We start from the raw sequence: 22,534 nt of genomic DNA on the forward strand, positions 1-22,534 counted from the left end.
ATACCGGTACCCAGCCCGGTTCACAGTGCGTTACCAGTTATACCGGTACCCTGCCCGGTTCACAGTGCGTTACCAGTTATACCGGTACCCAGCCCGGTTCACAGTGCATTACCAGTTATACCGGTGCCCAGCCCGGTTCACAGTGCGTTACCAGTTATACCGGTTTTCAGCTCGGTTCACAGTGTGTAACCAGTAATACCGGTACCCAGCCCGGTTCACAGTACATTACCATTTATACAGGTACCGAGCACGGTTCACAGTGCATTACCAATTATACCAGTACCCAGCCCGGTTCACAGTGCGTTTCCAGTTATACCGGTACCCAGCCCGGTTCACAGTGCGTTACCAGTTATACCGGTACCCAGCCCGGTTCACAGTGCGTTACCAGTTATACCGGTACCCAGCCCGGTTCACAGTGCGTTACCAGTTATACCGGTACCCAGCCCGGTTCACAGTGCGTTACCAGTTATACCGGTACCCAGCCCGGTTCAGAGTGCATTACCAATTATACTGGTACCCAGCCCGGTTCACAGTGCGCTTCCAGTTATACCGGTACCCAGCCCGGTTCACAGTGCGTTACCAGTTATACCGGTACCCAGCCCGGTTCACAGTTCGTTACCAGTTATACCGGTACCCAGCCCGGTTCACAGTGCGTTCCCATTTATACCGGTACCCAGCCCAGTTCACAGTGCGTTACCAGTTATACTGGTACCCAGCCCGGTTCACAGTTCTATAACAGTATTACCGGTACCCAGACCGGTTCACAGTGCGTTACCATTTATACCGGTTTTCAGCCCGGTTCACAGTGTGTAACCATTAATACCGGTACCCAGCCCGGTTCACAGTGCATTACCATTTATACAGGTACCGAGCCCGGTTCACAGTGCATTACCAATTGTACCGGTACCCAGCCCGGTTCACAGTGCGTTACCAGTTATACCGGTACCAAGCCCGGTTCACAATGCGTTACCAGTTATACCGGTACCCAGCCCGGTTCACAGTGCGGTACCAGTTATACCGTTACCCAGCCCGGTTAACAGAGCATTACCAATTATACCGTTACCCAGCCCGGTTCACAGTGCGTTTCCAGTTATACCGGTACCCAGACCGGTTCACAATGCGTTACTAGTTATACCGGTACCCAGCCCGGTTCACAGTGCGTTACCATTTATACCGGTTTTCAGCCCGGTTCACAGTGTGTAACCATTAATACCGGTACCCAGCCCGGTTCACAGTGCATTACCATTTATACAGGTACCGAGCCCGGTTCACAGTGCATTACCAATTGTACCGGTACCCAGCCCGGTTCACAGTGCGTTTCAAGATATACCGGTACCCAGCCCGGTTCACAGTGCGTTACCAGTTATACCGGTACCAAGCCCGGTTCACAATGCGTTACCAGTTATACCGGTACCCAGCCCGGTTCACAGTGCGTTACCAGTTATACCGTTACCCAGCCCGGTTAACAGTGCATTACCAATTATACCGTTACCCAGCCCGGTTCACAGTGCGTTTCCAGTTATACCGGTACCCAGACCGGTTCACAGTGCGTTACTAGTTATACCGGTACCCAGCCCGGTTCACAGTGCATTACCATTTATACCGGTACCGAGTCCGATTCACAGTGCATTACCAGTTATACCGGTACCCAGCCCTGTTCACAGTGCGTTACCAGTTATTCCGGTTTTCAGCTCGGTTCACAGTGTGTAACCAGTAATACCGGTACCCAGCCCGGTTCACAGTGCATTACCATTTATACAGGTACCGAGCACGGTTCACAGTGCATTACCAATTATACCAGTACCCAGCCCGGTTCACAGTGCGTTTCCAGTTATACCGGTACTCAGCCCGGTTCACAGTGCGTTACCAGTTATACCGATACCCAGCCCGGTTCACAGTGCGTTACCAGTTATACCGGTACCCAGCCCGGTTCACAGTGCGTTACCAGTTATACCGGTACCCAGCCCGGTTCACAGTGCGTTACCAGTTATACCGGTACCCAGCCCGGTTCAGAGTGCATTACCAATTATACCGGTACCCAGCCCGGTTCACAGTGCGTTTCCAGTTATACCGGTACCCAGCCCGGTTCACAGTGCGTTACCAGTTATACCGGTACCCAGCCCGGTTCACAGTTCGTTACCAGTTATACCGGTACCCAGCCCGGTTCACAATGCGTTACCAGTTATACCGGTACCCAGCCCGGTTCACAGTGCGTTACCAATTATACCGTTACCCAGCCCGGTTCACAGTGCGTTTCCAGTTATACCGGTACCCAGCCTGGTTCACAGTGCGTTACCAGTTATACCGGTACCCAGCCCGGTTCACAGTGTGTTACCAGTTATACTGGTACCCAGCCCGGTTCACAGTGCGTTACCAGTTATACCGGTACCCAGCCCGGTTCACTGTGCATTACCAGTTATACCGGTACCCAGCCCGGTTCACAGTGCGTTACCAGTTATACCGGTACCCAGCCCGGTTCACAGTGCTATAACAGTATTACCGGTACCCAGCCCGGTTCACAGGGCTTTACCAGTTATACCTGTACCCAGTCAGGTTCACAATTAGTTTCCAGTTATACCGGTACTAGGCCAGTTGCACAGTTCGTTACCAGTTATATCGGTACTCAGACAGGTTCACAATGCATTTCCAGTTATACCGGTACCCAGCCCGGTTCACAGTGCGTTACCAGTTATTATTGTACCCAGCCCGGTTCACAGTGCGTTACCAGTTATACCGGTACCCAGCCCGGTTCACAGTGCGTTACCAGTTATACCTGTACCCAGCCCGGTTTACAGTGCTATAACAGTATTACCGGTACCCAGCCCGGTTCACAGGGCTTTACCAGTTATACCTGTACCCAGTCAGGTTCACAATTAGTTTCCAGTTATACCGGTACTAGGCCAATTTGTTATGATTCCTGTACTCCAGACCGGAGGAGATCTTATGGCAGGGATCTGAGTACAGGAAAATAAGCTGGTTGTGGGAGCTGGATAGCCTAGTAACCCCTGGCGCCCTAACTCCGTTGTCTCGCCCGTGTTATCAGAAATCCCCTGCGAGACTATGGTTGCTTGAGCCCATGGCAGCCGCGTTCGAAGGGCGGATTATGTCTGCCCAACCCCGATGCCCCCGCAGGTCTTAATGGGAGACAAGGGGAAGTCCGAGACAGGGTGATAACAAGGGGCCCTCTGACTAAGCAACCAGGCCAGGGGTCACAAGCTAACTAACTAAATCAAAAGGTATGTGCGGACTAGCCGCCAGGAAAAAGGACAACCAAGGATCCACTGATCCGACACTCCTATCCGGCACCGCCGGACACCAGAGTGGATCTGTGGAAGCGGAATCCTCCGCAAAGCTCCAGAACACAATTAAACAAAATAATAAACAGAAGCGGACAAGCCGCAACACACGGCTGCGCCGCGACTCACGAACACCACCAGATGTTAAAGGTGCTCGTCAGACTCCAGGAACAGATGGTAACTTCCGAGTACAGGATCTCTGAGGACAGGAACAACCGAAAAGACCGGGACTGGGAACTCTCTGCAGCAGACACAGGCAAACAGGAAGCTATCACCGGCGTCTGTAAGAAGTCCTGAGGGTGCCTTTATTCAGGCACCCTCCAATCAGGATCCAGACAGGACAATCAAATAGAAATGCCGTGCAGCTTGCATGCTGCACGGCCAGCACATAATCAGGGTAATGAGAATAGACCCAGCAACGGGGAACGCGGCTGAACGTGGCGTCCCCGTTGCTAAGGTCAGAGCGGCTCCGTGCGCCCGGCGTCTTAGCGTTGCCAGGGAGCCGGCGGCTGAACGCGCACGGCGTCCCTGGTTGCTAGGCGCCGGGCCGCACGGCCGAGCGGACCCCGGCGCCTAACAGTACCCCCCCCTTGAGGAGGGGTCAAGGAACCCCTAAAGCCAGGTTTCCGAGGAAATTCACGAAAAAATGCCCTTTTGAGCTTTGGGGCATGAAGGTCTTCATCCAGGACCCACGACCTTTCCTCTGGCCCATAACCTCTCCAATGCACCAAAAAATAAAGCCGACCCCGGGACAACTTGGAATCGAGAACCTTCTCAACCAAGAACTCTTGCTGACCCTGTACATTAACTGGTGATCTCCCCTAAGATTTTTTACGAGGAAATCTGCTGGACGAAACATATGGTTTAAGCAATGAGCAATGGAAGGTATTTCCGATCCGTAAAGTTTTTGGTAAACGTAACCGGAAAGCAACTGGATTGACTTTTTTGATAATGAGAAATGGTCCAATATATCTAGGACCCAATCTGGCTGAGGTTTGTCGAAGTTTGATGTTGCGAGTCGACAACCACACCCTGTCTCCTACTTTAAAAGTGCACGGCCGCCGGAGCCTGTCAGAAATTTTTTTTTCCCGGAAAGCTGCTTTTCTGAGAGCCAGGTGCACTTTTTTCCAAATAAGTTTAAGATGAGAGGTCAGGGCCAGAGAGGAGACAGAGGAATGTTGAAAAAATGAATTAGCTCTGGGGTGGAAACCAAAAACTGCAAAAAATGGAGACACATTGGTGGAGGAATGACAGGCATTATTATAAGCAAACTCCGCCAATGGAAGAAACTCAGACCAGTCATTTTGGAGTTTGGCCGAGTACAAACGCAAATATTGTTTTAGAGATTGGTTAACTCGCTCAGTCTGTCCATTGGATTGTGGATGATAGCCGGAGGTTAATGATAATTTTATCTTTAATGAAGCACAAAAAGACTTCCAAAATTGCGCAATGAATTGTGGACCCCTGTCAGAAACAATATCAGTGGGTAACCCATGGAGTCTGAAAACATGACGGAGGAACAAGACTGCCAATCCCTGGGCAGATGGCAATCGGGGAAGAGCAATAAAATGGGCCATCTTGCTAAAACGGTCCACTACCACCCATATGACTCGGCATCCGGCTGACAGAGGGAGATCCACCACAAAATCCATGGAGATATGCGACCATGGCCTAAGAGGAACTTTCAAGGGCATAAGTTGACCAATAGGCAAAGAACGGGGAACTTTATGCTGTGCACAGACCTGACACGAAAAAACAAACTCTTTAATGTCTTTGGAAAGACCAGGCCACCATACTGAGCGGGATACTAATTCCAAAGTCTTAGCGATTCCCGGATGCCCTGCAACTTTGCTATCATGAAATTCCGCCAACACAGTTGCTCTCAAAAACTCAGGAACAAAAAGACGACTAGCAGGAGTATTTCCCGGAGCTTGATGTTGAAGCAGCTTTAATTGGGAAAATACATCCTGTGTGAGACCTGCCTGAATGACTGAAGGCGGAAGTATGGGAGTAACAGGACTGTTGTCTTGAACCGGAAGGAAACTGTGTGACAGGGCATCTGCCTTGGTATTCTTGGAACCTGGTCTGAAGGTGATAATGAATTTGAAACGAGTAAAAAATAAAGCCCAACGAGCCTGTCGGGCATTCAGTCGTTTAGCCGATTCAATGTATTGAAGATTTTTGTGATCAGTCAAAACTGAAATGGTGTGGGTAGCTCCTTCAAGCCAATGTCTCCACTCCTCGAAAGCCCATTTAATAGCCAGCAATTCCCGGTTACCAACATCGTAGTTGGATTCTGCAGATGAGAATTTCCTGGACATAAAGGCACAAGGATTTAACTCAAGGGAATCTGGATCCTTCTGAGAAAGGATAGCCCCTACTCCAACCTCCGAGGCATCCACCTCAATAATGAAAGGTAATTCTGGGTTGGGATGTCTAAGGACAGGGGCTGAGACAAAGGCTTGTTTTAAGGCCTGAAAAGATAACTCCGCTTCACATGACCAATTGGTAGGATCTGCTCCCTTCTTCGTAAGTGCCACAATGGGAGCAACTAGGTCAGAGAAAGAGTGAATAAATCTTCTATAGTAGTTTGCAAACCCTAAAAAGCGCTGAATTGCTTTTAAATTGGTGGGTTGCGCCCAACTAAGGATGGCTTGGAGCTTTTTTGGTTCCATTCGGAATCCCCGAGGGGAAATAATGTACCCTAAAAAGGATACTTCCGTGACATGAAATTCACACTTCTCCAGCTTGGCATATAAGTGATTTTCACGTAATCTCTTTAGCACCTGACGCACCTGGGTAACATGTTGTTCCACGGAGTCAGAATATATCAAATATCGTCTAAATAGACCACGACGAATCTTCCCAGAAACTCACGGAGCACATCATTAATGAGATCCTGGAAAACTGCCGGAGCGTTAGATAGGCCGAATGGCATGACCAGATACTCATAGTGGCCCGACTGAGTACTAAATGCCGTTTTCCACTCATCCCCTGACCTGATTCTGATGAGGTTATATGCTCCTCTAAGATCAATCTTAGAAAAAATAACAGCCGAACGTAGCTGATCAAAGAGGACAGAGATCAGCGGCAGAGGGTAAGTATTCTTTACTGAGATTTTATTCAAAGCTCTAAAGTCAATGCAGGGTCTGAGTGAACCATCCTTCTTCTCTACGAAGAAGAAACCTGCACTTAAAGGGGATTTAGATGGCCTGATAAACCCTTTCCCAAGGCTTTCTTTCACATACTCATTCATGGCCACAGTTTCAGGACCAGACAATGCATATAACCTTCCTTTAGGCAACGTGGCACCAGGAATTAACTCAATGGCACAATCATAAGGCCTATGGGGAGGCAAAATATCCGCATTGCCCTTGGAAAACACATCAACAAAATCCTGGTATTCCCCAGGAATATGTGCGGAACTGGCGGCAGCTACTCGGATAGGAAGCGTAATACATTCTTTATCACAGATGGTACCCCATTGTAGGATCTCCCCAGACTGCCAATCAATGACGGGATTATGAAAGGCCAGCCAAGGATGACCCAGAACCACAGGAACTGCTGGACAATGGGTAAGGAAAAACTCAATTTTTTCAGAATGCAGAGCTCCCACCGAGAGCAAAACAGGAGGTGTACATAGAGAAATAACCCCATTGGATAAAGGACTCCCATCTAAACCATGCATGGTGATACACCTACCTAAGGTTAGCTGAGGAATACCTAAGGCCTTGGCCCATGTTAAATCCATAAAGTTTCCTGCAGCTCCACTGTCCACAAAAGCAGAGACCGAGGAACAGAGGCTGCCATAGGAAACTTTAGCAGGAACCAACAGTGAATTATTTGAGGAGATGAGCTGCAGACCAAAGTGAACCCCCTCACAATTCACTTGGTCAGGAAGTTTCCCAACTTGTTTGGACAACTACGGGCAAAATGTCCCTTACCTCCGCAGTATAAACACAGACCATAATTTTGCCTCCTGGTTCTTTCTTCCGGAGACAATTTGGAGAGACCAATCTGCATAGGCTCCTCTATGTCTACAGGAATGGAAGGAACCCAGGGAGAGGACCCGACAGATGCCCCTTTTTCAGCCCTCCGCTCTCTGAGCCGACGATCTATTTTAATAGATAGCTCCATGAGGTTATCGAGGGTCTCAGGAGCGGGATACTGGAGGAGACTGTCTTTTATAGATTCCGATAAGCCGAGGCGAAACTGACTGCGCAGGGCTGGGTCATTCCAGCCACAGTCATTCGACCAACGGCGAAACTCCGTACAATAATTCTCTGCGGGATTCCTACCCTGTCTAAGAGCACGCAACTGACTTTCTGCGGACGCCTCTCTATCAGGGTCGTCATACAATAGCCCTAAAGATTTTAAAAAGGCGTCTACAGACGATAAGGCCGGATCGTCTGTCTTTAAACCAAAAGCCCAGGTCTGAGGATCCCCCTGAAGTAGAGAAATAATAATCCCAACCCGCTGAGCCTCTGTACCTGAGGTAACTGGTCTTAAACGAAAATACAGTTTGCAAGATTCTTTAAAATTAAAAAACTGTTTTCTATCCCCAGAAAAACGGTCAGGCAGATGCATTTTTGGTTCAGGGATGACCCTCGGGGAAGTCCGTAACAGATCTTCCTGTGACCTCACCCGGAGGGACAGATCCTGAACCATCTGAGTAAGTTCACAGTGCGTTACCATTTATACCGGTTTTCAGCCCGGTTCACAGTGTGTAACCAGTAATACCGGTAGCCAGCCCGGTTCACAGTGCGTTACCAGTTATACCGGTACCCAGCCCGGTTCACAGTGCGTTACCAGTTATACCGGTACCCAGCCCGGTTCACAGTGCGTTACCAGTTATACCGGTACCCAGCCCGGTTCACAGTGCATTACCAGTTATACCGGTACCCAGCCCGGTTCACAGTGCATTACCAATTATACCGGTACCCAGCCCGGTTCACCGTGCGTTTCCAGTTATACCGGTACCCAGCCTGGTTCACAGTGCGTTTCCAGTTATACCGGTACCCAGCCCGGTTCACAGTGCGTTACCAGTTATACCGGTACCCAGCCCGTTTCACAGTGCGTTACCAGTTATACCGGTACCCAGCCCGGTTCACAGTGCGTTACCAGTTATACCGGTACCCAGCCCGGTTCACAGTGCGTTACCAGTTATACCGGTACCCAGCCCGGTTCACAGTGCATTACCAATTATACCGGTACCCAGCCCGGTTCACCGTGCGTTTCCAGTTATACCGGTACCCAGCCTGGTTCACAGTGCGTTTCCAGTTATACCGGTATCCAGCCCGGTTCACAGTGCGTTACCAGTTATACCGGTACCCAGCCCGGTTCACAGTGCGTTCCCATTTATACCGGTACCCAGCCCGGTTCACAGTGCGTTACCAGTTATACCGGTACCTAGCCCGGTTCACAGTGCGTTACCAGTTATACCGGTACCCAGCCCGGTTCACAGTGCTATAACAGTATTACCGGTACCCAGCCCGGTTCACAGGGCTTTACCAGTTATACCTGTACCCAGTCAGGTTCACAATTAGTTTCCAGTTATACCGGTACTAGGCCAGTTGCATAGTTCGTTACCAGTTATATCGGTACTCAGCCAGGTTTACAATGCATTTCCAGTTATACCGGTACCAAGCTCGGTTCATAGTGTGGTACCATTTATTCCGGTACCCAGCCCGGTTCACAGTGCGTTACTAGTTATACAGGTACCCAGACCGTTTTACATTGCGTTACAATTTATACCGGTTTTCAGCCCTGTTCAAAGTGTGTAACCAGTAATACCGGTACCCAGCCCGGTTCAGAGTGCATTACCATTTATACCGGTACCCAGCCCGGTTCACAGTGCGTTACCAGTTATTATTGTACCCAGCCCGGTTCACAGTGCACTAACAGTTATACCGGTACCCAGCCCAGTTTACAGTGCGTTACCAGTTATACCGGTACCCAGCCCGGTTCACAGTGCGTTACCATTTATACCGGTACCCAGCCCGGTTCACAGTGCGTTACTAGATATACCGGTACCCAGACCGGTTCACAGTGCGTTACCATTTATACCGGTTTTCAGCCCTGTTCACAGTGTGTAACCATTAATACCGGTACCCAGCCCGGTTCACAGTGCATTACCATTTATACAGGTACCGAGCCCGGTTCACAGTGCATTACCAATTATACCGGTACCCAGCCCGGTTCACAGTGCGTTTCCAGTTATACCGGTACCCAGCCCGGTTCACAGTGCGTTACCAGTTATACCGGTACCCAGCCCGGTTAACAGTGCATTACCAATTATACCGTTACCCAGCCCGGTTCACAGTGCGTTTCCAGTTATACCGGTACCCAGCCCGGTTCACAGTGTGTTATTAGTTATACCGGTACCCAGCCCGGTTCACAGTGCGTTACCAGTTATACCGGTACCCAGCCCGGTTCACAGTGCGTTACCAGTTATACCGGTACCCAGCCCGGTTCACAGTGCTATCTCAGTATTACCGGTACCCAGCCCGGTTCACAGGGCTTTACCAGTTATACCTGTACCCAGTCAGGTTCCCAATTAGTTTCCAGTTATACCGGTACTAGGCCAGTTGCACAGTTCGTTACCAGTTATATCGGTACTCAGCCAGGTTCACAATGCATTTCCAGTTATACCGGTACCAAGCTCGGTTCATAGTGTGGTACCATTTATTCCGGTACCCAGCCCGGTTCACAGTGCGTTACTAGTTATACCGGTACCCAGACCGTTTTACATTGCGTTACAATTTATACCGGTTTTCAGCCCGGTTCACAGTGTGTAACCAGTAATACCGGTACCCAGCCCGGTTCACAGTGCATTACCATTTATACCGGTACCCAGACCGGTTCACAGTGCGTTACTAGTTATACCGGTACCCAGACCGGTTCACAGTGCATTACCATTTATACCAGTTTTCAGCCCGGTTCACAGTGTGTAACCATTAATACCGGTACCCAGCCCGGTTCACAGTGCATTACCATTTATACCGGTACCGAGTCCGATTCACAGTGCATTACCAGTTATACCGGTACCCAGCCCGGTTCACAGTGCGTTACCAGTTATACCGGTTTTCAACTCGGTTCACAGTGTGTAACCAGTAATACCGGTACCCAGCCCGGTTCACAGTGCATTACCATTTATACAGGTACCGAGTACGGTTCACAGTGCATTACCAATTATACCAGTACCCAGCCCGGTTCACAGTGCGTTTCCAGTTATACCGGTACCCAGCCCGGTTCACAGTGCGTTACCAGTTATACCGGTACCCAGCCCGGTTCACAGTGCGTTACCAGTTATACCGGTACCCAGCCCGGTTCACAGTGCGTTACCAGTTATACCGGTACCCAGCCCGGTTCACAGTGCGTTACCAGTTATACCGGTACCCAGCCCGGTTCAGAGTGCATTACCAATTATACTGGTACCCAGCCCGGTTCACAATGCGTTTCCAGTTATACCGGTACCCTGCCCGGTTCACAGTGCGTTACCAGTTATACCGGTACCCAGCCCGGTTCACAGTGCGTTACCAGTTATACCGGTATCCAGCCCGGTTCACAGTGCGTTACCAGTTATACCGGTACCCAGCCCGGTTCACAGTGCTATAACAGTATTACCGGTACCCAGCCCGGTTCACAGGGCTTTACCAGTTATACCTGTACCCAGTCAGGTTCACAATTAGTTTCCAGTTATACCGGTACTAGGCCAGTTGCACAGTTCGTTACCAGTTATATCGGTACTCAGCCAGGTTCACAATGCATTTCCAGTTATACCGGTACCAAGCTCCGTTCATAGTGTGGTACCATTTATTCCGGTACCCAGCCCGGTTCACAGTGCGTTACTAGTTATACCGGTACCCAGACCGTTTTACATTGCGTTACAATTTATACCGGTTTTCAGCCCGGTTCAAAGTGTGTAACCAGTAATACCGGTACCCAGCCCGGTTCACAGTGCTATCTCAGTATTACCGGTACCCAGCCCGGTTCACAGTTCGTTACCAGTTATATCGGTACTCAGCCAGGTTCACAATGCATTTCCAGTTATACCGGTACCAAGCTCGGTTCATAGTGTGGTACCATTTATTCCGGTACCCAGCCCGGTTCACAGTGCGTTACTAGTTATACCGGTACCCAGACCGTTTTACATTGCGTTACAATTTATACCGGTTTTCAGCCCGGTTCACAGTGTGTAACCAGTAATACCGGTAGCCAGCCCGGTTCACAGTGCATTACCATTTATACAGGTACCGAGCCCGGTTCACAGTGCATTACCAATTATACCGGTACCCAGCCCGGTTCACAGTGCGTTTCCAGTTATACCGGTACCCAGCCCGGTTCACAGTGCGTTACCTGTTATACCGGTACCCAGCCCGGTTCACAGTGCGTTACCAGTTATACCGGTACCCAGCCCGGTTCACAGTGCGTTACCTGTTATACCGGTACCCAGCCCGGTTCACAGTGCGTTACCAGTTATACCGGTACCCAGCCCGGTTCACAGTGCGTTACCAGTTATACCGGTACCCAGCCCGGTTCACAGTGCATTACCAATTATACCGGTACCCAGCCCGGTTCACCGTGCGTTTCCAGTTATACCGGTACCCAGCCTGGTTCACAGTGCGTTTCCAGTTATACCGGTACCCAGCCCGGTTCACAGTGCGTTACCAGTTATACCGGTACCCAGCCCGGTTCACAGTGCGTTCCCATTTATACCGGTACCCAGCCCGGTTCACAGTGCGTTACCAGTTATACCGGTACCCAGCCCGGTTCACAGTGCGTTACCAGTTATACCGGTACCCAGCCCGGTTCACAGTGCATTACCAATTATACCGGTACCCAGCCCGGTTCACCGTGCGTTTCCAGTTATACCGGTACCCAGCCTGGTTCACAGTGCGTTTCCAGTTATACCGGTTTCCAGCCCGGTTCACAGTGCGTTACCAGTTATACCGGTACCCAGCCCGGTTCACAGTGCGTTCCCATTTATACCGGTACCCAGCCCGGTTCACAGTGCGTTACCAGTTATACCGGTACCTAGCCCGGTTCACAGTGCGTTACCAGTTATACCGGTACCCAGCCCGGTTCACAGTGCTATAACAGTATTACCGGTACCCAGCCCGGTTCACAGGGCTTTACCAGTTATACCTGTACCCAGTCAGGTTCACAATTAGTTTCCAGTTATACCGGTACTAGGCCAGTTGCACAGTTCGTTACCAGTTATATCGGTACTCAGCCAGGTTCACAATGCATTTCCAGTTATACCAGTACCAAGCTCGGTTCATAGTGTGGTACCATTTATTCCGGTACCCAGCCCGGTTCACAGTGCGTTACTAGTTATACAGGTACCCAGACCGTTTTACATTGCGTTACAATTTATACTGGTTTTCAGCCCGGTTCAAAGTGTGTAACCAGTAATACCGGTACCCAGCCCGGTTCAGAGTGCATTACCATTTATACCGGTACCCAGCCCGGTTCACAGTGCGTTACCAGTTATTATTGTACCCAGCCCGGTTCACAGTGCACTAACAGTTATACCGGTACCCAGCCCAGTTTACAGTGCGTTACCAGTTATACCGGTACCCAGCCCGGTTCACAGTGTGTTACCATTTATACCGGTACCCAGCCCGGTTCACAGTGCGTTACTAGATATACTGGTACCCAGACCGGTTCACAGTGCGTTACCATTTATACCGGTTTTCAGCCCTGTTCACAGTGTGTAACCATTAATACCGGTACCCAGCCCGGTTCACAGTGCATTACCATTTATACAGGTACCGTGCCCGGTTCACAGTGCATTACCAATTATACCGGTACCCAGCCCGGTTCACAGTGCGTTTCCAGTTATACCGGTACCCAGCCCGGTTCACAGTGCGTTACCAGTTATACCGGTACCCAGCCCGGTTAACAGTGCATTACCAATTATACCGTTACCCAGCCCGGTTCACAGTGCGTTTCCAGTTATACCGGTACCCAGCCCGGTTCACAGTGTGTTACCAGTTATACCGGTACCCAGCCCGGTTCACAGTGCGTTACCAGTTATACCGGTACCCAGCCCGGTTCACAGTGCGTTACCAGTTATACCGGTACCCTGCCCGGTTCACAGTGCGTTACCAGTTATACCGGTACCCAGCCCGGTTCACAGTGCATTACCAGTTATACCGGTGCCCAGCCCGGTTCACAGTGCGTTACCAGTTATACCGGTTTTCAGCTCGGTTCACAGTGTGTAACCAGTAATACCGGTACCCAGCCCGGTTCACAGTACATTACCATTTATACAGGTACCGAGCACGGTTCACAGTGCATTACCAATTATACCAGTACCCAGCCCGGTTCACAGTGCGTTTCCAGTTATACCGGTACCCAGCCCGGTTCACAGTGCGTTACCAGTTATACCGGTACCCAGCCCGGTTCACAGTGCGTTACCAGTTATACCGGTACCCAGCCCGGTTCACAGTGCGTTACCAGTTATACCGGTACCCAGCCCGGTTCACAGTGCGTTACCAGTTATACCGGTACCCAGCCCGGTTCAGAGTGCATTACCAATTATACTGGTACCCAGCCCGGTTCACAGTGCGCTTCCAGTTATACCGGTACCCAGCCCGGTTCACAGTGCGTTACCAGTTATACCGGTACCCAGCCCGGTTCACAGTTCGTTACCAGTTATACCGGTACCCAGCCCGGTTCACAGTGCGTTCCCATTTATACCGGTACCCAGCCCAGTTCACAGTGCGTTACCAGTTATACTGGTACCCAGCCCGGTTCACAGTTCTATAACAGTATTACCGGTACCCAGACCGGTTCACAGTGCGTTACCATTTATACCGGTTTTCAGCCCGGTTCACAGTGTGTAACCATTAATACCGGTACCCAGCCCGGTTCACAGTGCATTACCATTTATACAGGTACCGAGCCCGGTTCACAGTGCATTACCAATTGTACCGGTACCCAGCCCGGTTCACAGTGCGTTACCAGTTATACCGGTACCAAGCCCGGTTCACAATGCGTTACCAGTTATACCGGTACCCAGCCCGGTTCACAGTGCGGTACCAGTTATACCGTTACCCAGCCCGGTTAACAGAGCATTACCAATTATACCGTTACCCAGCCCGGTTCACAGTGCGTTTCCAGTTATACCAGTACCCAGACCGGTTCACAATGCGTTACTAGTTATACCGGTACCCAGCCCGGTTCACAGTGCGTTACCATTTATACCGGTTTTCAGCCCGGTTCACAGTGTGTAACCATTAATACCGGTACCCAGCCCGGTTCACAGTGCATTACCATTTATACAGGTACCGAGCCCGGTTCACAGTGCATTACCAATTGTACCGGTACCCAGCCCGGTTCACAGTGCGTTTCAAGATATACCGGTACCCAGCCCGGTTCACAGTGCGTTACCAGTTATACCGGTACCAAGCCCGGTTCACAATGCGTTACCAGTTATACCGGTACCCAGCCCGGTTCACAGTGCGTTACCAGTTATACCGTTACCCAGCCCGGTTAACAGTGCATTACCAATTATACCGTTACCCAGCCCGGTTCACAGTGCGTTTCCAGTTATACCGGTACCCAGACCGGTTCACAGTGCGTTACTAGTTATACCGGTACCCAGCCCGGTTCACAGTGCATTACCATTTATACCGGTACCGAGTCCGATTCACAGTGCATTACCAGTTATACCGGTACCCAGCCCTGTTCACAGTGCGTTACCAGTTATTCCGGTTTTCAGCTCGGTTCACAGTGTGTAACCAGTAATACCGGTACCCAGCCCGGTTCACAGTGCATTACCATTTATACAGGTACCGAGCACGGTTCACAGTGCATTACCAATTATACCAGTACCCAGCCCGGTTCACAGTGCGTTTCCAGTTATACCGGTACTCAGCCCGGTTCACAGTGCGTTACCAGTTATACCGATACCCAGCCCGGTTCACAGTGCGTTACCAGTTATACCGGTACCCAGCCCGGTTCACAGTGCGTTACCAGTTATACCGGTACCCAGCCCGGTTCACAGTGCGTTACCAGTTATACCGGTACCCAGCCCGGTTCAGAGTGCATTACCAATTATACCGGTACCCAGCCCGGTTCACAGTGCGTTTCCAGTTATACCGGTACCCAGCCCGGTTCACAGTGCGTTACCAGTTATACCGGTACCCAGCCCGGTTCACAGTTCGTTACCAGTTATACCGGTACCCAGCCCGGTTCACAATGCGTTACCAGTTATACCGGTACCCAGCCCGGTTCACAGTGCGTTACCAATTATACCGTTACCCAGCCCGGTTCACAGTGCGTTTCCAGTTATACCGGTACCCAGCCTGGTTCACAGTGCGTTACCAGTTATACCGGTACCCAGCCCGGTTCACAGTGTGTTACCAGTTATACTGGTACCCAGCCCGGTTCACAGTGCGTTACCAGTTATACCGGTACCCAGCCCGGTTCACTGTGCATTACCAGTTATACCGGTACCCAGCCCGGTTCACAGTGCGTTACCAGTTATACCGGTACCCAGCCCGGTTCACAGTGCTATAACAGTATTACCGGTACCCAGCCCGGTTCACAGGGCTTTACCAGTTATACCTGTACCCAGTCAGGTTCACAATTAGTTTCCAGTTATACCGGTACTAGGCCAGTTGCACAGTTCGTTACCAGTTATATCGGTACTCAGACAGGTTCACAATGCATTTCCAGTTATACCGGTACCCAGCCCGGTTCACAGTGCGTTACCAGTTATTATTGTACCCAGCCCGGTTCACAGTGCGTTACCAGTTATACCGGTACCCAGCCCGGTTCACAGTGCGTTACCAGTTATACCTGTACCCAGCCCGGTTTACAGTGCTATAACAGTATTACCGGTACCCAGCCCGGTTCACAGGGCTTTACCAGTTATACCTGTACCCAGTCAGGTTCACAATTAGTTTCCAGTTATACCGGTACTAGGCCAATTTGTTATGATTCCTGTACTCCAGACCGGAGGAGATCTTATGGCAGGGATCTGAGTACAGGAAAATAAGCTGGTTGTGGGAGCTGGATAGCCTAGTAACCCCTGGCGCCCTAACTCCGTTGTCTCGCCCGTGTTATCCGAAATCCCCTGCGAGACTATGGTTGCTTGAGCCCATGGCAGCCGCGTTCGAAGGGCGGATTATGTCTGCCCAACCCCGATGCCCCCGCAGGTCTTAATGGGAGACAAGGGGAAGTCCGAGACAGGGTGATAACAAGGGGCCCTCTGACTAAGCAACCAGGCCAGGGGTCACAAGCTAACTAACTAAATCAAAAGGTATGTGCGGACTAGCCGCCAGGAAAAAGGACAACCAAGGATCCACTGATCCGACACTCCTATCCGGCACCGCCGGACACCAGAGTGGATCTGTGGAAGCGGAATCCTCCGCAAAGCTCCAGAACACAATTAAACAAAATAATAAACAGAAGCGGACAAGCCGCAACACACGGCTGCGCCGCGACTCACGAACACCACCAGATGTTAAAGGTGCTCGGTCAGACTCCAGGAACAGATGGTAACTTCCGAGTACAGGATCTCTGAGGACAGGAACAACCGAAAAGACCGGGACTGGGAACTCTCTGCAGCAGACACAGGCAAACAGGAAGCTATCACCGGCGTCTGTAAGAAGTCCTGAGGGTGCCTTTATTCAGGCACCCTCCAATCAGGATCCAGACAGGACAATCAAATAGAAATGCCGTGCAGCTTGCATGCTGCACGGCCAGCACATAATCAGGGTAATGAGAATAGACCCAGCAACGGGGAACGCGGCTGAACGTGGCGTCCCCGTTGCTAAGGTCAGAGCGGCTCCGTGCGCCCGGCGTCTTAGCGTTGCCAGGGAGCCGGCGGCTGAACGCGCACGGCGTCCCTGGTTGCTAGGCGCCGGGCCGCACGGCCGAGCGGACCCCGGCGCCTAACAGTACCCCCCCCTTGAGGAGGGGTCAAGGAACCCCTAAAGCCAGGTTTCCGAGGAAATTCACGAAAAAATGCCCTTTTGAGCTTTGGGGCATGAAGGTCTTCATCCAGGACCCACGACCTTTCCTCTGGCCCATAACCTCTCCAATGCACCAAAAAATAAAGCCGACCCCGGGACAACTTGGAATCGAGAACCTTCTCAACCAAGAACTCTTGCTGACCCTGTACATTAACTGGTGATCTCCCCTAAGATTTTTTACGAGGAAATCTGCTGGACGAAACATATGGTTTAAGCAATGAGCAATGGAAGGTATTTCCGATCCGTAAAGTTTTTGGTAAACGTAACCGGAAAGCAACTGGATTGACTTTTTTGATAATGAGAAATGGTCCAATATATCTAGGACCCAATCTGGCTGAGGTTTGTCGAAGTTTGATGTTGCGAGTCGACAACCACACCCTGTCTCCTACTTTAAAAGTGCACGGCCGCCGGAGCCTGTCAGAAATTTTTTTTTCCCGGAAAGCTGCTTTTCTGAGAGCCAGGTGCACTTTTTTCCAAATAAGTTTAAGATGAGAGGTCAGGGCCAGAGAGGAGACAGAGGAATGTTGAAAAAATGAATTAGCTCTGGGGTGGAAACCAAAAACTGCAAAAAATGGAGACACATTGGTGGAGGAATGACAGGCATTATTATAAGCAAACTCCGCCAATGGAAGAAACTCAGACCAGTCATTTTGGAGTTTGGCCGAGTACAAACGCAAATATTGTTTTAGAGATTGGTTAACTCGCTCAGTCTGTCCATTGGATTGTGGATGATAGCCGGAGGTTAATGATAATTTTATCTTTAATGAAGCACAAAAAGACTTCCAAAATTGCGCAATGAATTGTGGACCCCTGTCAGAAACAATATCAGTGGGTAACCCATGGAGTCTGAAAACATGACGGAGGAACAAGACTGCCAATCCCTGGGCAGATGGCAATCGGGGAAGAGCAATAAAATGGGCCATCTTGCTAAAACGGTCCAATACCACCCATATGACTCGGCATCCGGCTGACAGAGGGAGATCCACCACAAAATCCATGGAGATATGCGACCATGGCCTAAGAGGAACTTTCAAGGGCATAAGTTGACCAATAGGCAAAGAACGGGGAACTTTATGCTGTGCACAGACCTGACACGAAAAAACAAACTCTTTAATGTCTTTGGAAAGACCAGGCCACCATACTGAGCGGGATACTAATTCCAAAGTCTTAGCGATTCCCGGATGCCCTGCAACTTTGCTATCATGAAATTCCGCCAACACAGTTGCTCTCAAAAACTCAGGAACAAAAAGACGACTAGCAGGAGTATTTCCCGGAGCTTGATGTTGAAGCAGCTTTAATTGGGAAAATACATCCTGTGTGAGACCTGCCTGAATGACTGAAGGCGGAAGTATGGGAGTAACAGGACTGTTGTCTTGAACCGGAAGGAAACTGTGTGACAGGGCATCTGCCTTGGTATTCTTGGAACCTGGTCTGAAGGTGATAATGAATTTGAAACGAGTAAAAAATAAAGCCCAACGAGCCTGTCGGGCATTCAGTCGTTTAGCCGATTCAATGTATTGAAGATTTTTGTGATCAGTCAAAACTGAAATGGTGTGGGTAGCTCCTTCAAGCCAATGTCTCCACTCCTCGAAAGCCCATTTAATAGCCAGCAATTCCCGGTTACCAACATCGTAGTTGGATTCTGCAGATGAGAATTTCCTGGACATAAAGGCACAAGGATTTAACTCAAGGGAATCTGGATCCTTCTGAGAAAGGATAGCCCCTACTCCAACCTCCGAGGCATCCACCTCAATAATGAAAGGTAATTCTGGGTTGGGATGTCTAAGGACAGGGGCTGAGACAAAGGCTTGTTTTAAGGCCTGAAAAGATAACTCCGCTTCACATGACCAATTGGTAGGATCTGCTCCCTTCTTCGTAAGTGCCACAATGGGAGCAACTAGGTCAGAGAAAGAGTGAATAAATCTTCTATAGTAGTTTGCAAACCCTAAAAAGCGCTGAATTGCTTTTAAATTGGTGGGTTGCGCCCAACTAAGGATGGCTTGGAGCTTTTTTGGTTCCATTCGGAATCCCCGAGGGGAAATAATGTACCCTAAAAAGGATACTTCCGTGACATGAAATTCACACTTCTCCAGCTTGGCATATAAGTGATTTTCACGTAATCTCTTTAGCACCTGACGCACCTGGGTAACATGTTGTTCCACGGAGTCAGAATATATCAAAATATCGTCTAAATAGACCACGACGAATCTTCCCAGAAACTCACGGAGCACATCATTAATGAGATCCTGGAAAACTGCCGGAGCGTTAGATAGGCCGAATGGCATGACCAGATACTCATAGTGGCCCGACTGAGTACTAAATGCCGTTTTCCACTCATCCCCTGACCTGATTCTGATGAGGTTATATGCTCCTCTAAGATCAATCTTAGAAAAAATAACAGCCGAACGTAGCTGATCAAAGAGGACAGAGATCAGCGGCAGAGGGTAAGTATTCTTTACTGAGATTTTATTCAAAGCTCTAAAGTCAATGCAGGGTCTGAGTGAACCATCCTTCTTCTCTACGAAGAAGAAACCTGCACTTAAAGGGGATTTAGATGGCCTGATAAACCCTTTCCCAAGGCTTTCTTTCACATACTCATTCATGGCCACAGTTTCAGGACCAGACAATGCATATAACCTTCCTTTAGGCAACGTGGCACCAGGAATTAACTCAATGGCACAATCATAAGGCCTATGGGGAGGCAAAATATCCGCATTGCCCTTGGAAAACACATCAACAAAATCCTGGTATTCCCCAGGAATATGTGCGGAACTGGCGGCAGCTACTCGGATAGGAAGCGTAATACATTCTTTATCACAGATGGTACCCCATTGTAGGATCTCCCCAGACTGCCAATCAATGACGGGATTATGAAAGGCCAGCCAAGGATGACCCAGAACCACAGGAACTGCTGGACAATGGGTAAGGAAAAACTCAATTTTTTCAGAATGCAGAGCTCCCACCGAGAGCAAAACAGGAGGTGTACATAGAGAAATAACCCCATTGGATAAAGGACTCCCATCTAAACCATGCATGGTGATACACCTACCTAAGGTTAGCTGAGGAATACCTAAGGCCTTGGCCCATGTTAAATCCATAAAGTTTCCAGCAGCTCCACTGTCCACAAAAGCAGAGACCGAGGAACAGAGGCTGCCATAGGAAACTTTAGCAGGAACCAACAGTGAATTATTTGAGGAGATGAGCTGCAGACCAAAGTGAACCCCCTCACAATTCACTTGGTCAGGAAGTTTCCCAACTTGTTTGGACAACTACGGGCAAAATGTCCCTTACCTCCGCAGTATAAACACAGACCATAATTTTGCCTCCTGGTTCTTTCTTCCGGAGACAATTTGGAGAGACCAATCTGCATAGGCTCCTCTATGTCTACAGGAATGGAAGGAACCCAGGGAGAGGACCCGACAGATGCCCCTTTTTCAGCCCTCCGCTCTCTGAGCCGACGATCTATTTTAATAGATAGCTCCATGAGGTTATCGAGGGTCTCAGGAGCGGGATACTGGAGGAGACTGTCTTTTATAGATTCCGATAAGCCGAGGCGAAACTGACTGCGCAGGGCTGGGTCATTCCAGCCACAGTCGTTCGACCAACGGCGAAACTCCGTACAATAATTCTCTGCGGGATTCCTACCCTGTCTAAGAGCACGCAACTGACTTTCTGCGGACGCCTCTCTATCAGGGTCGTCATACAATAGCCCTAAAGATTTTAAAAAGGCGTCTACAGACGATAAGGCCGGATCGTCTGTCTTTAAACCAAAAGCCCAGGTCTGAGGATCCCCCTGAAGTAGAGAAATAATAATCCCAACCCGCTGAGCCTCTGTACCTGAGGTAACTGGTCTTAAACGAAAATACAGTTTGCAAGATTCTTTAAAATTAAAAAACTGTTTTCTATCCCCAGAAAAACGGTCAGGCAGATGCATTTTTGGTTCAGGGATGACCCTCGGGGAAGTCCGTAACAGATCTTCCTGTGACCTCACCCGGAGGGACAGATCCTGAACCATCTGAGTAAGTTCACAGTGCGTTACCATTTATACCGGTTTTCAGCCCGGTTCACAGTGTGTAACCAGTAATACCGGTAGCCAGCCCGGTTCACAGTGCGTTACCAGTTATACCGGTACCCAGCCCGGTTCACAGTGCGTTACCAGTTATACCGGTACCCAGCCCGGTTCACAGTGCGTTACCAGTTATACCGGTACCCAGCCCGGTTCACAGTGCATTACCAGTTATACCGGTACCCAGCCCGGTTCACAGTGCATTACCAATTATACCGGTACCCAGCCCGGTTCACCGTGCGTTTCCAGTTATACCGGTACCCAGCCTGGTTCACAGTGCGTTTCCAGTTATACCGGTACCCAGCCCGGTTCACAGTGCGTTACCAGTTATACCGGTACCCAGCCCGTTTCACAGTGCGTTACCAGTTATACCGGTACCCAGCCCGGTTCACAGTGCGTTACCAGTTATACCGGTACCCAGCCCGGTTCACAGTGCGTTACCAGTTATACCGGTACCCAGCCCGGTTCACAGTGCATTACCAATTATACCGGTACCCAGCCCGGTTCACCGTGCGTTTCCAGTTATACCGGTACCCAGCCTGGTTCACAGTGCGTTTCCAGTTATACCGGTATCCAGCCCGGTTCACAGTGCGTTACCAGTTATACCGGTACCCAGCCCGGTTCACAGTGCGTTCCCATTTATACCGGTACCCAGCCCGGTTCACAGTGCGTTACCAGTTATACCGGTACCTAGCCCGGTTCACAGTGCGTTACCAGTTATACCGGTACCCAGCCCGGTTCACAGTGCTATAACAGTATTACCGGTACCCAGCCCGGTTCACAGGGCTTTACCAGTTATACCTGTACCCAGTCAGGTTCACAATTAGTTTCCAGTTATACCGGTACTAGGCCAGTTGCATAGTTCGTTACCAGTTATATCGGTACTCAGCCAGGTTTACAATGCATTTCCAGTTATACCGGTACCAAGCTCGGTTCATAGTGTGGTACCATTTATTCCGGTACCCAGCCCGGTTCACAGTGCGTTACTAGTTATACAGGTACCCAGACCGTTTTACATTGCGTTACAATTTATACCGGTTTTCAGCCCGGTTCAAAGTGTGTAACCAGTAATACCGGTACCCAGCCCGGTTCAGAGTGCATTACCATTTATACCGGTACCCAGCCCGGTTCACAGTGCGTTACCAGTTATTATTGTACCCAGCCCGGTTCACAGTGCACTA

Source organism: Pseudophryne corroboree, chromosome 3 (assembly GCF_028390025.1).
Source record: "Pseudophryne corroboree isolate aPseCor3 chromosome 3, aPseCor3.hap2, whole genome shotgun sequence".
NCBI lineage: Eukaryota > Metazoa > Chordata > Amphibia > Anura > Myobatrachidae > Pseudophryne > Pseudophryne corroboree.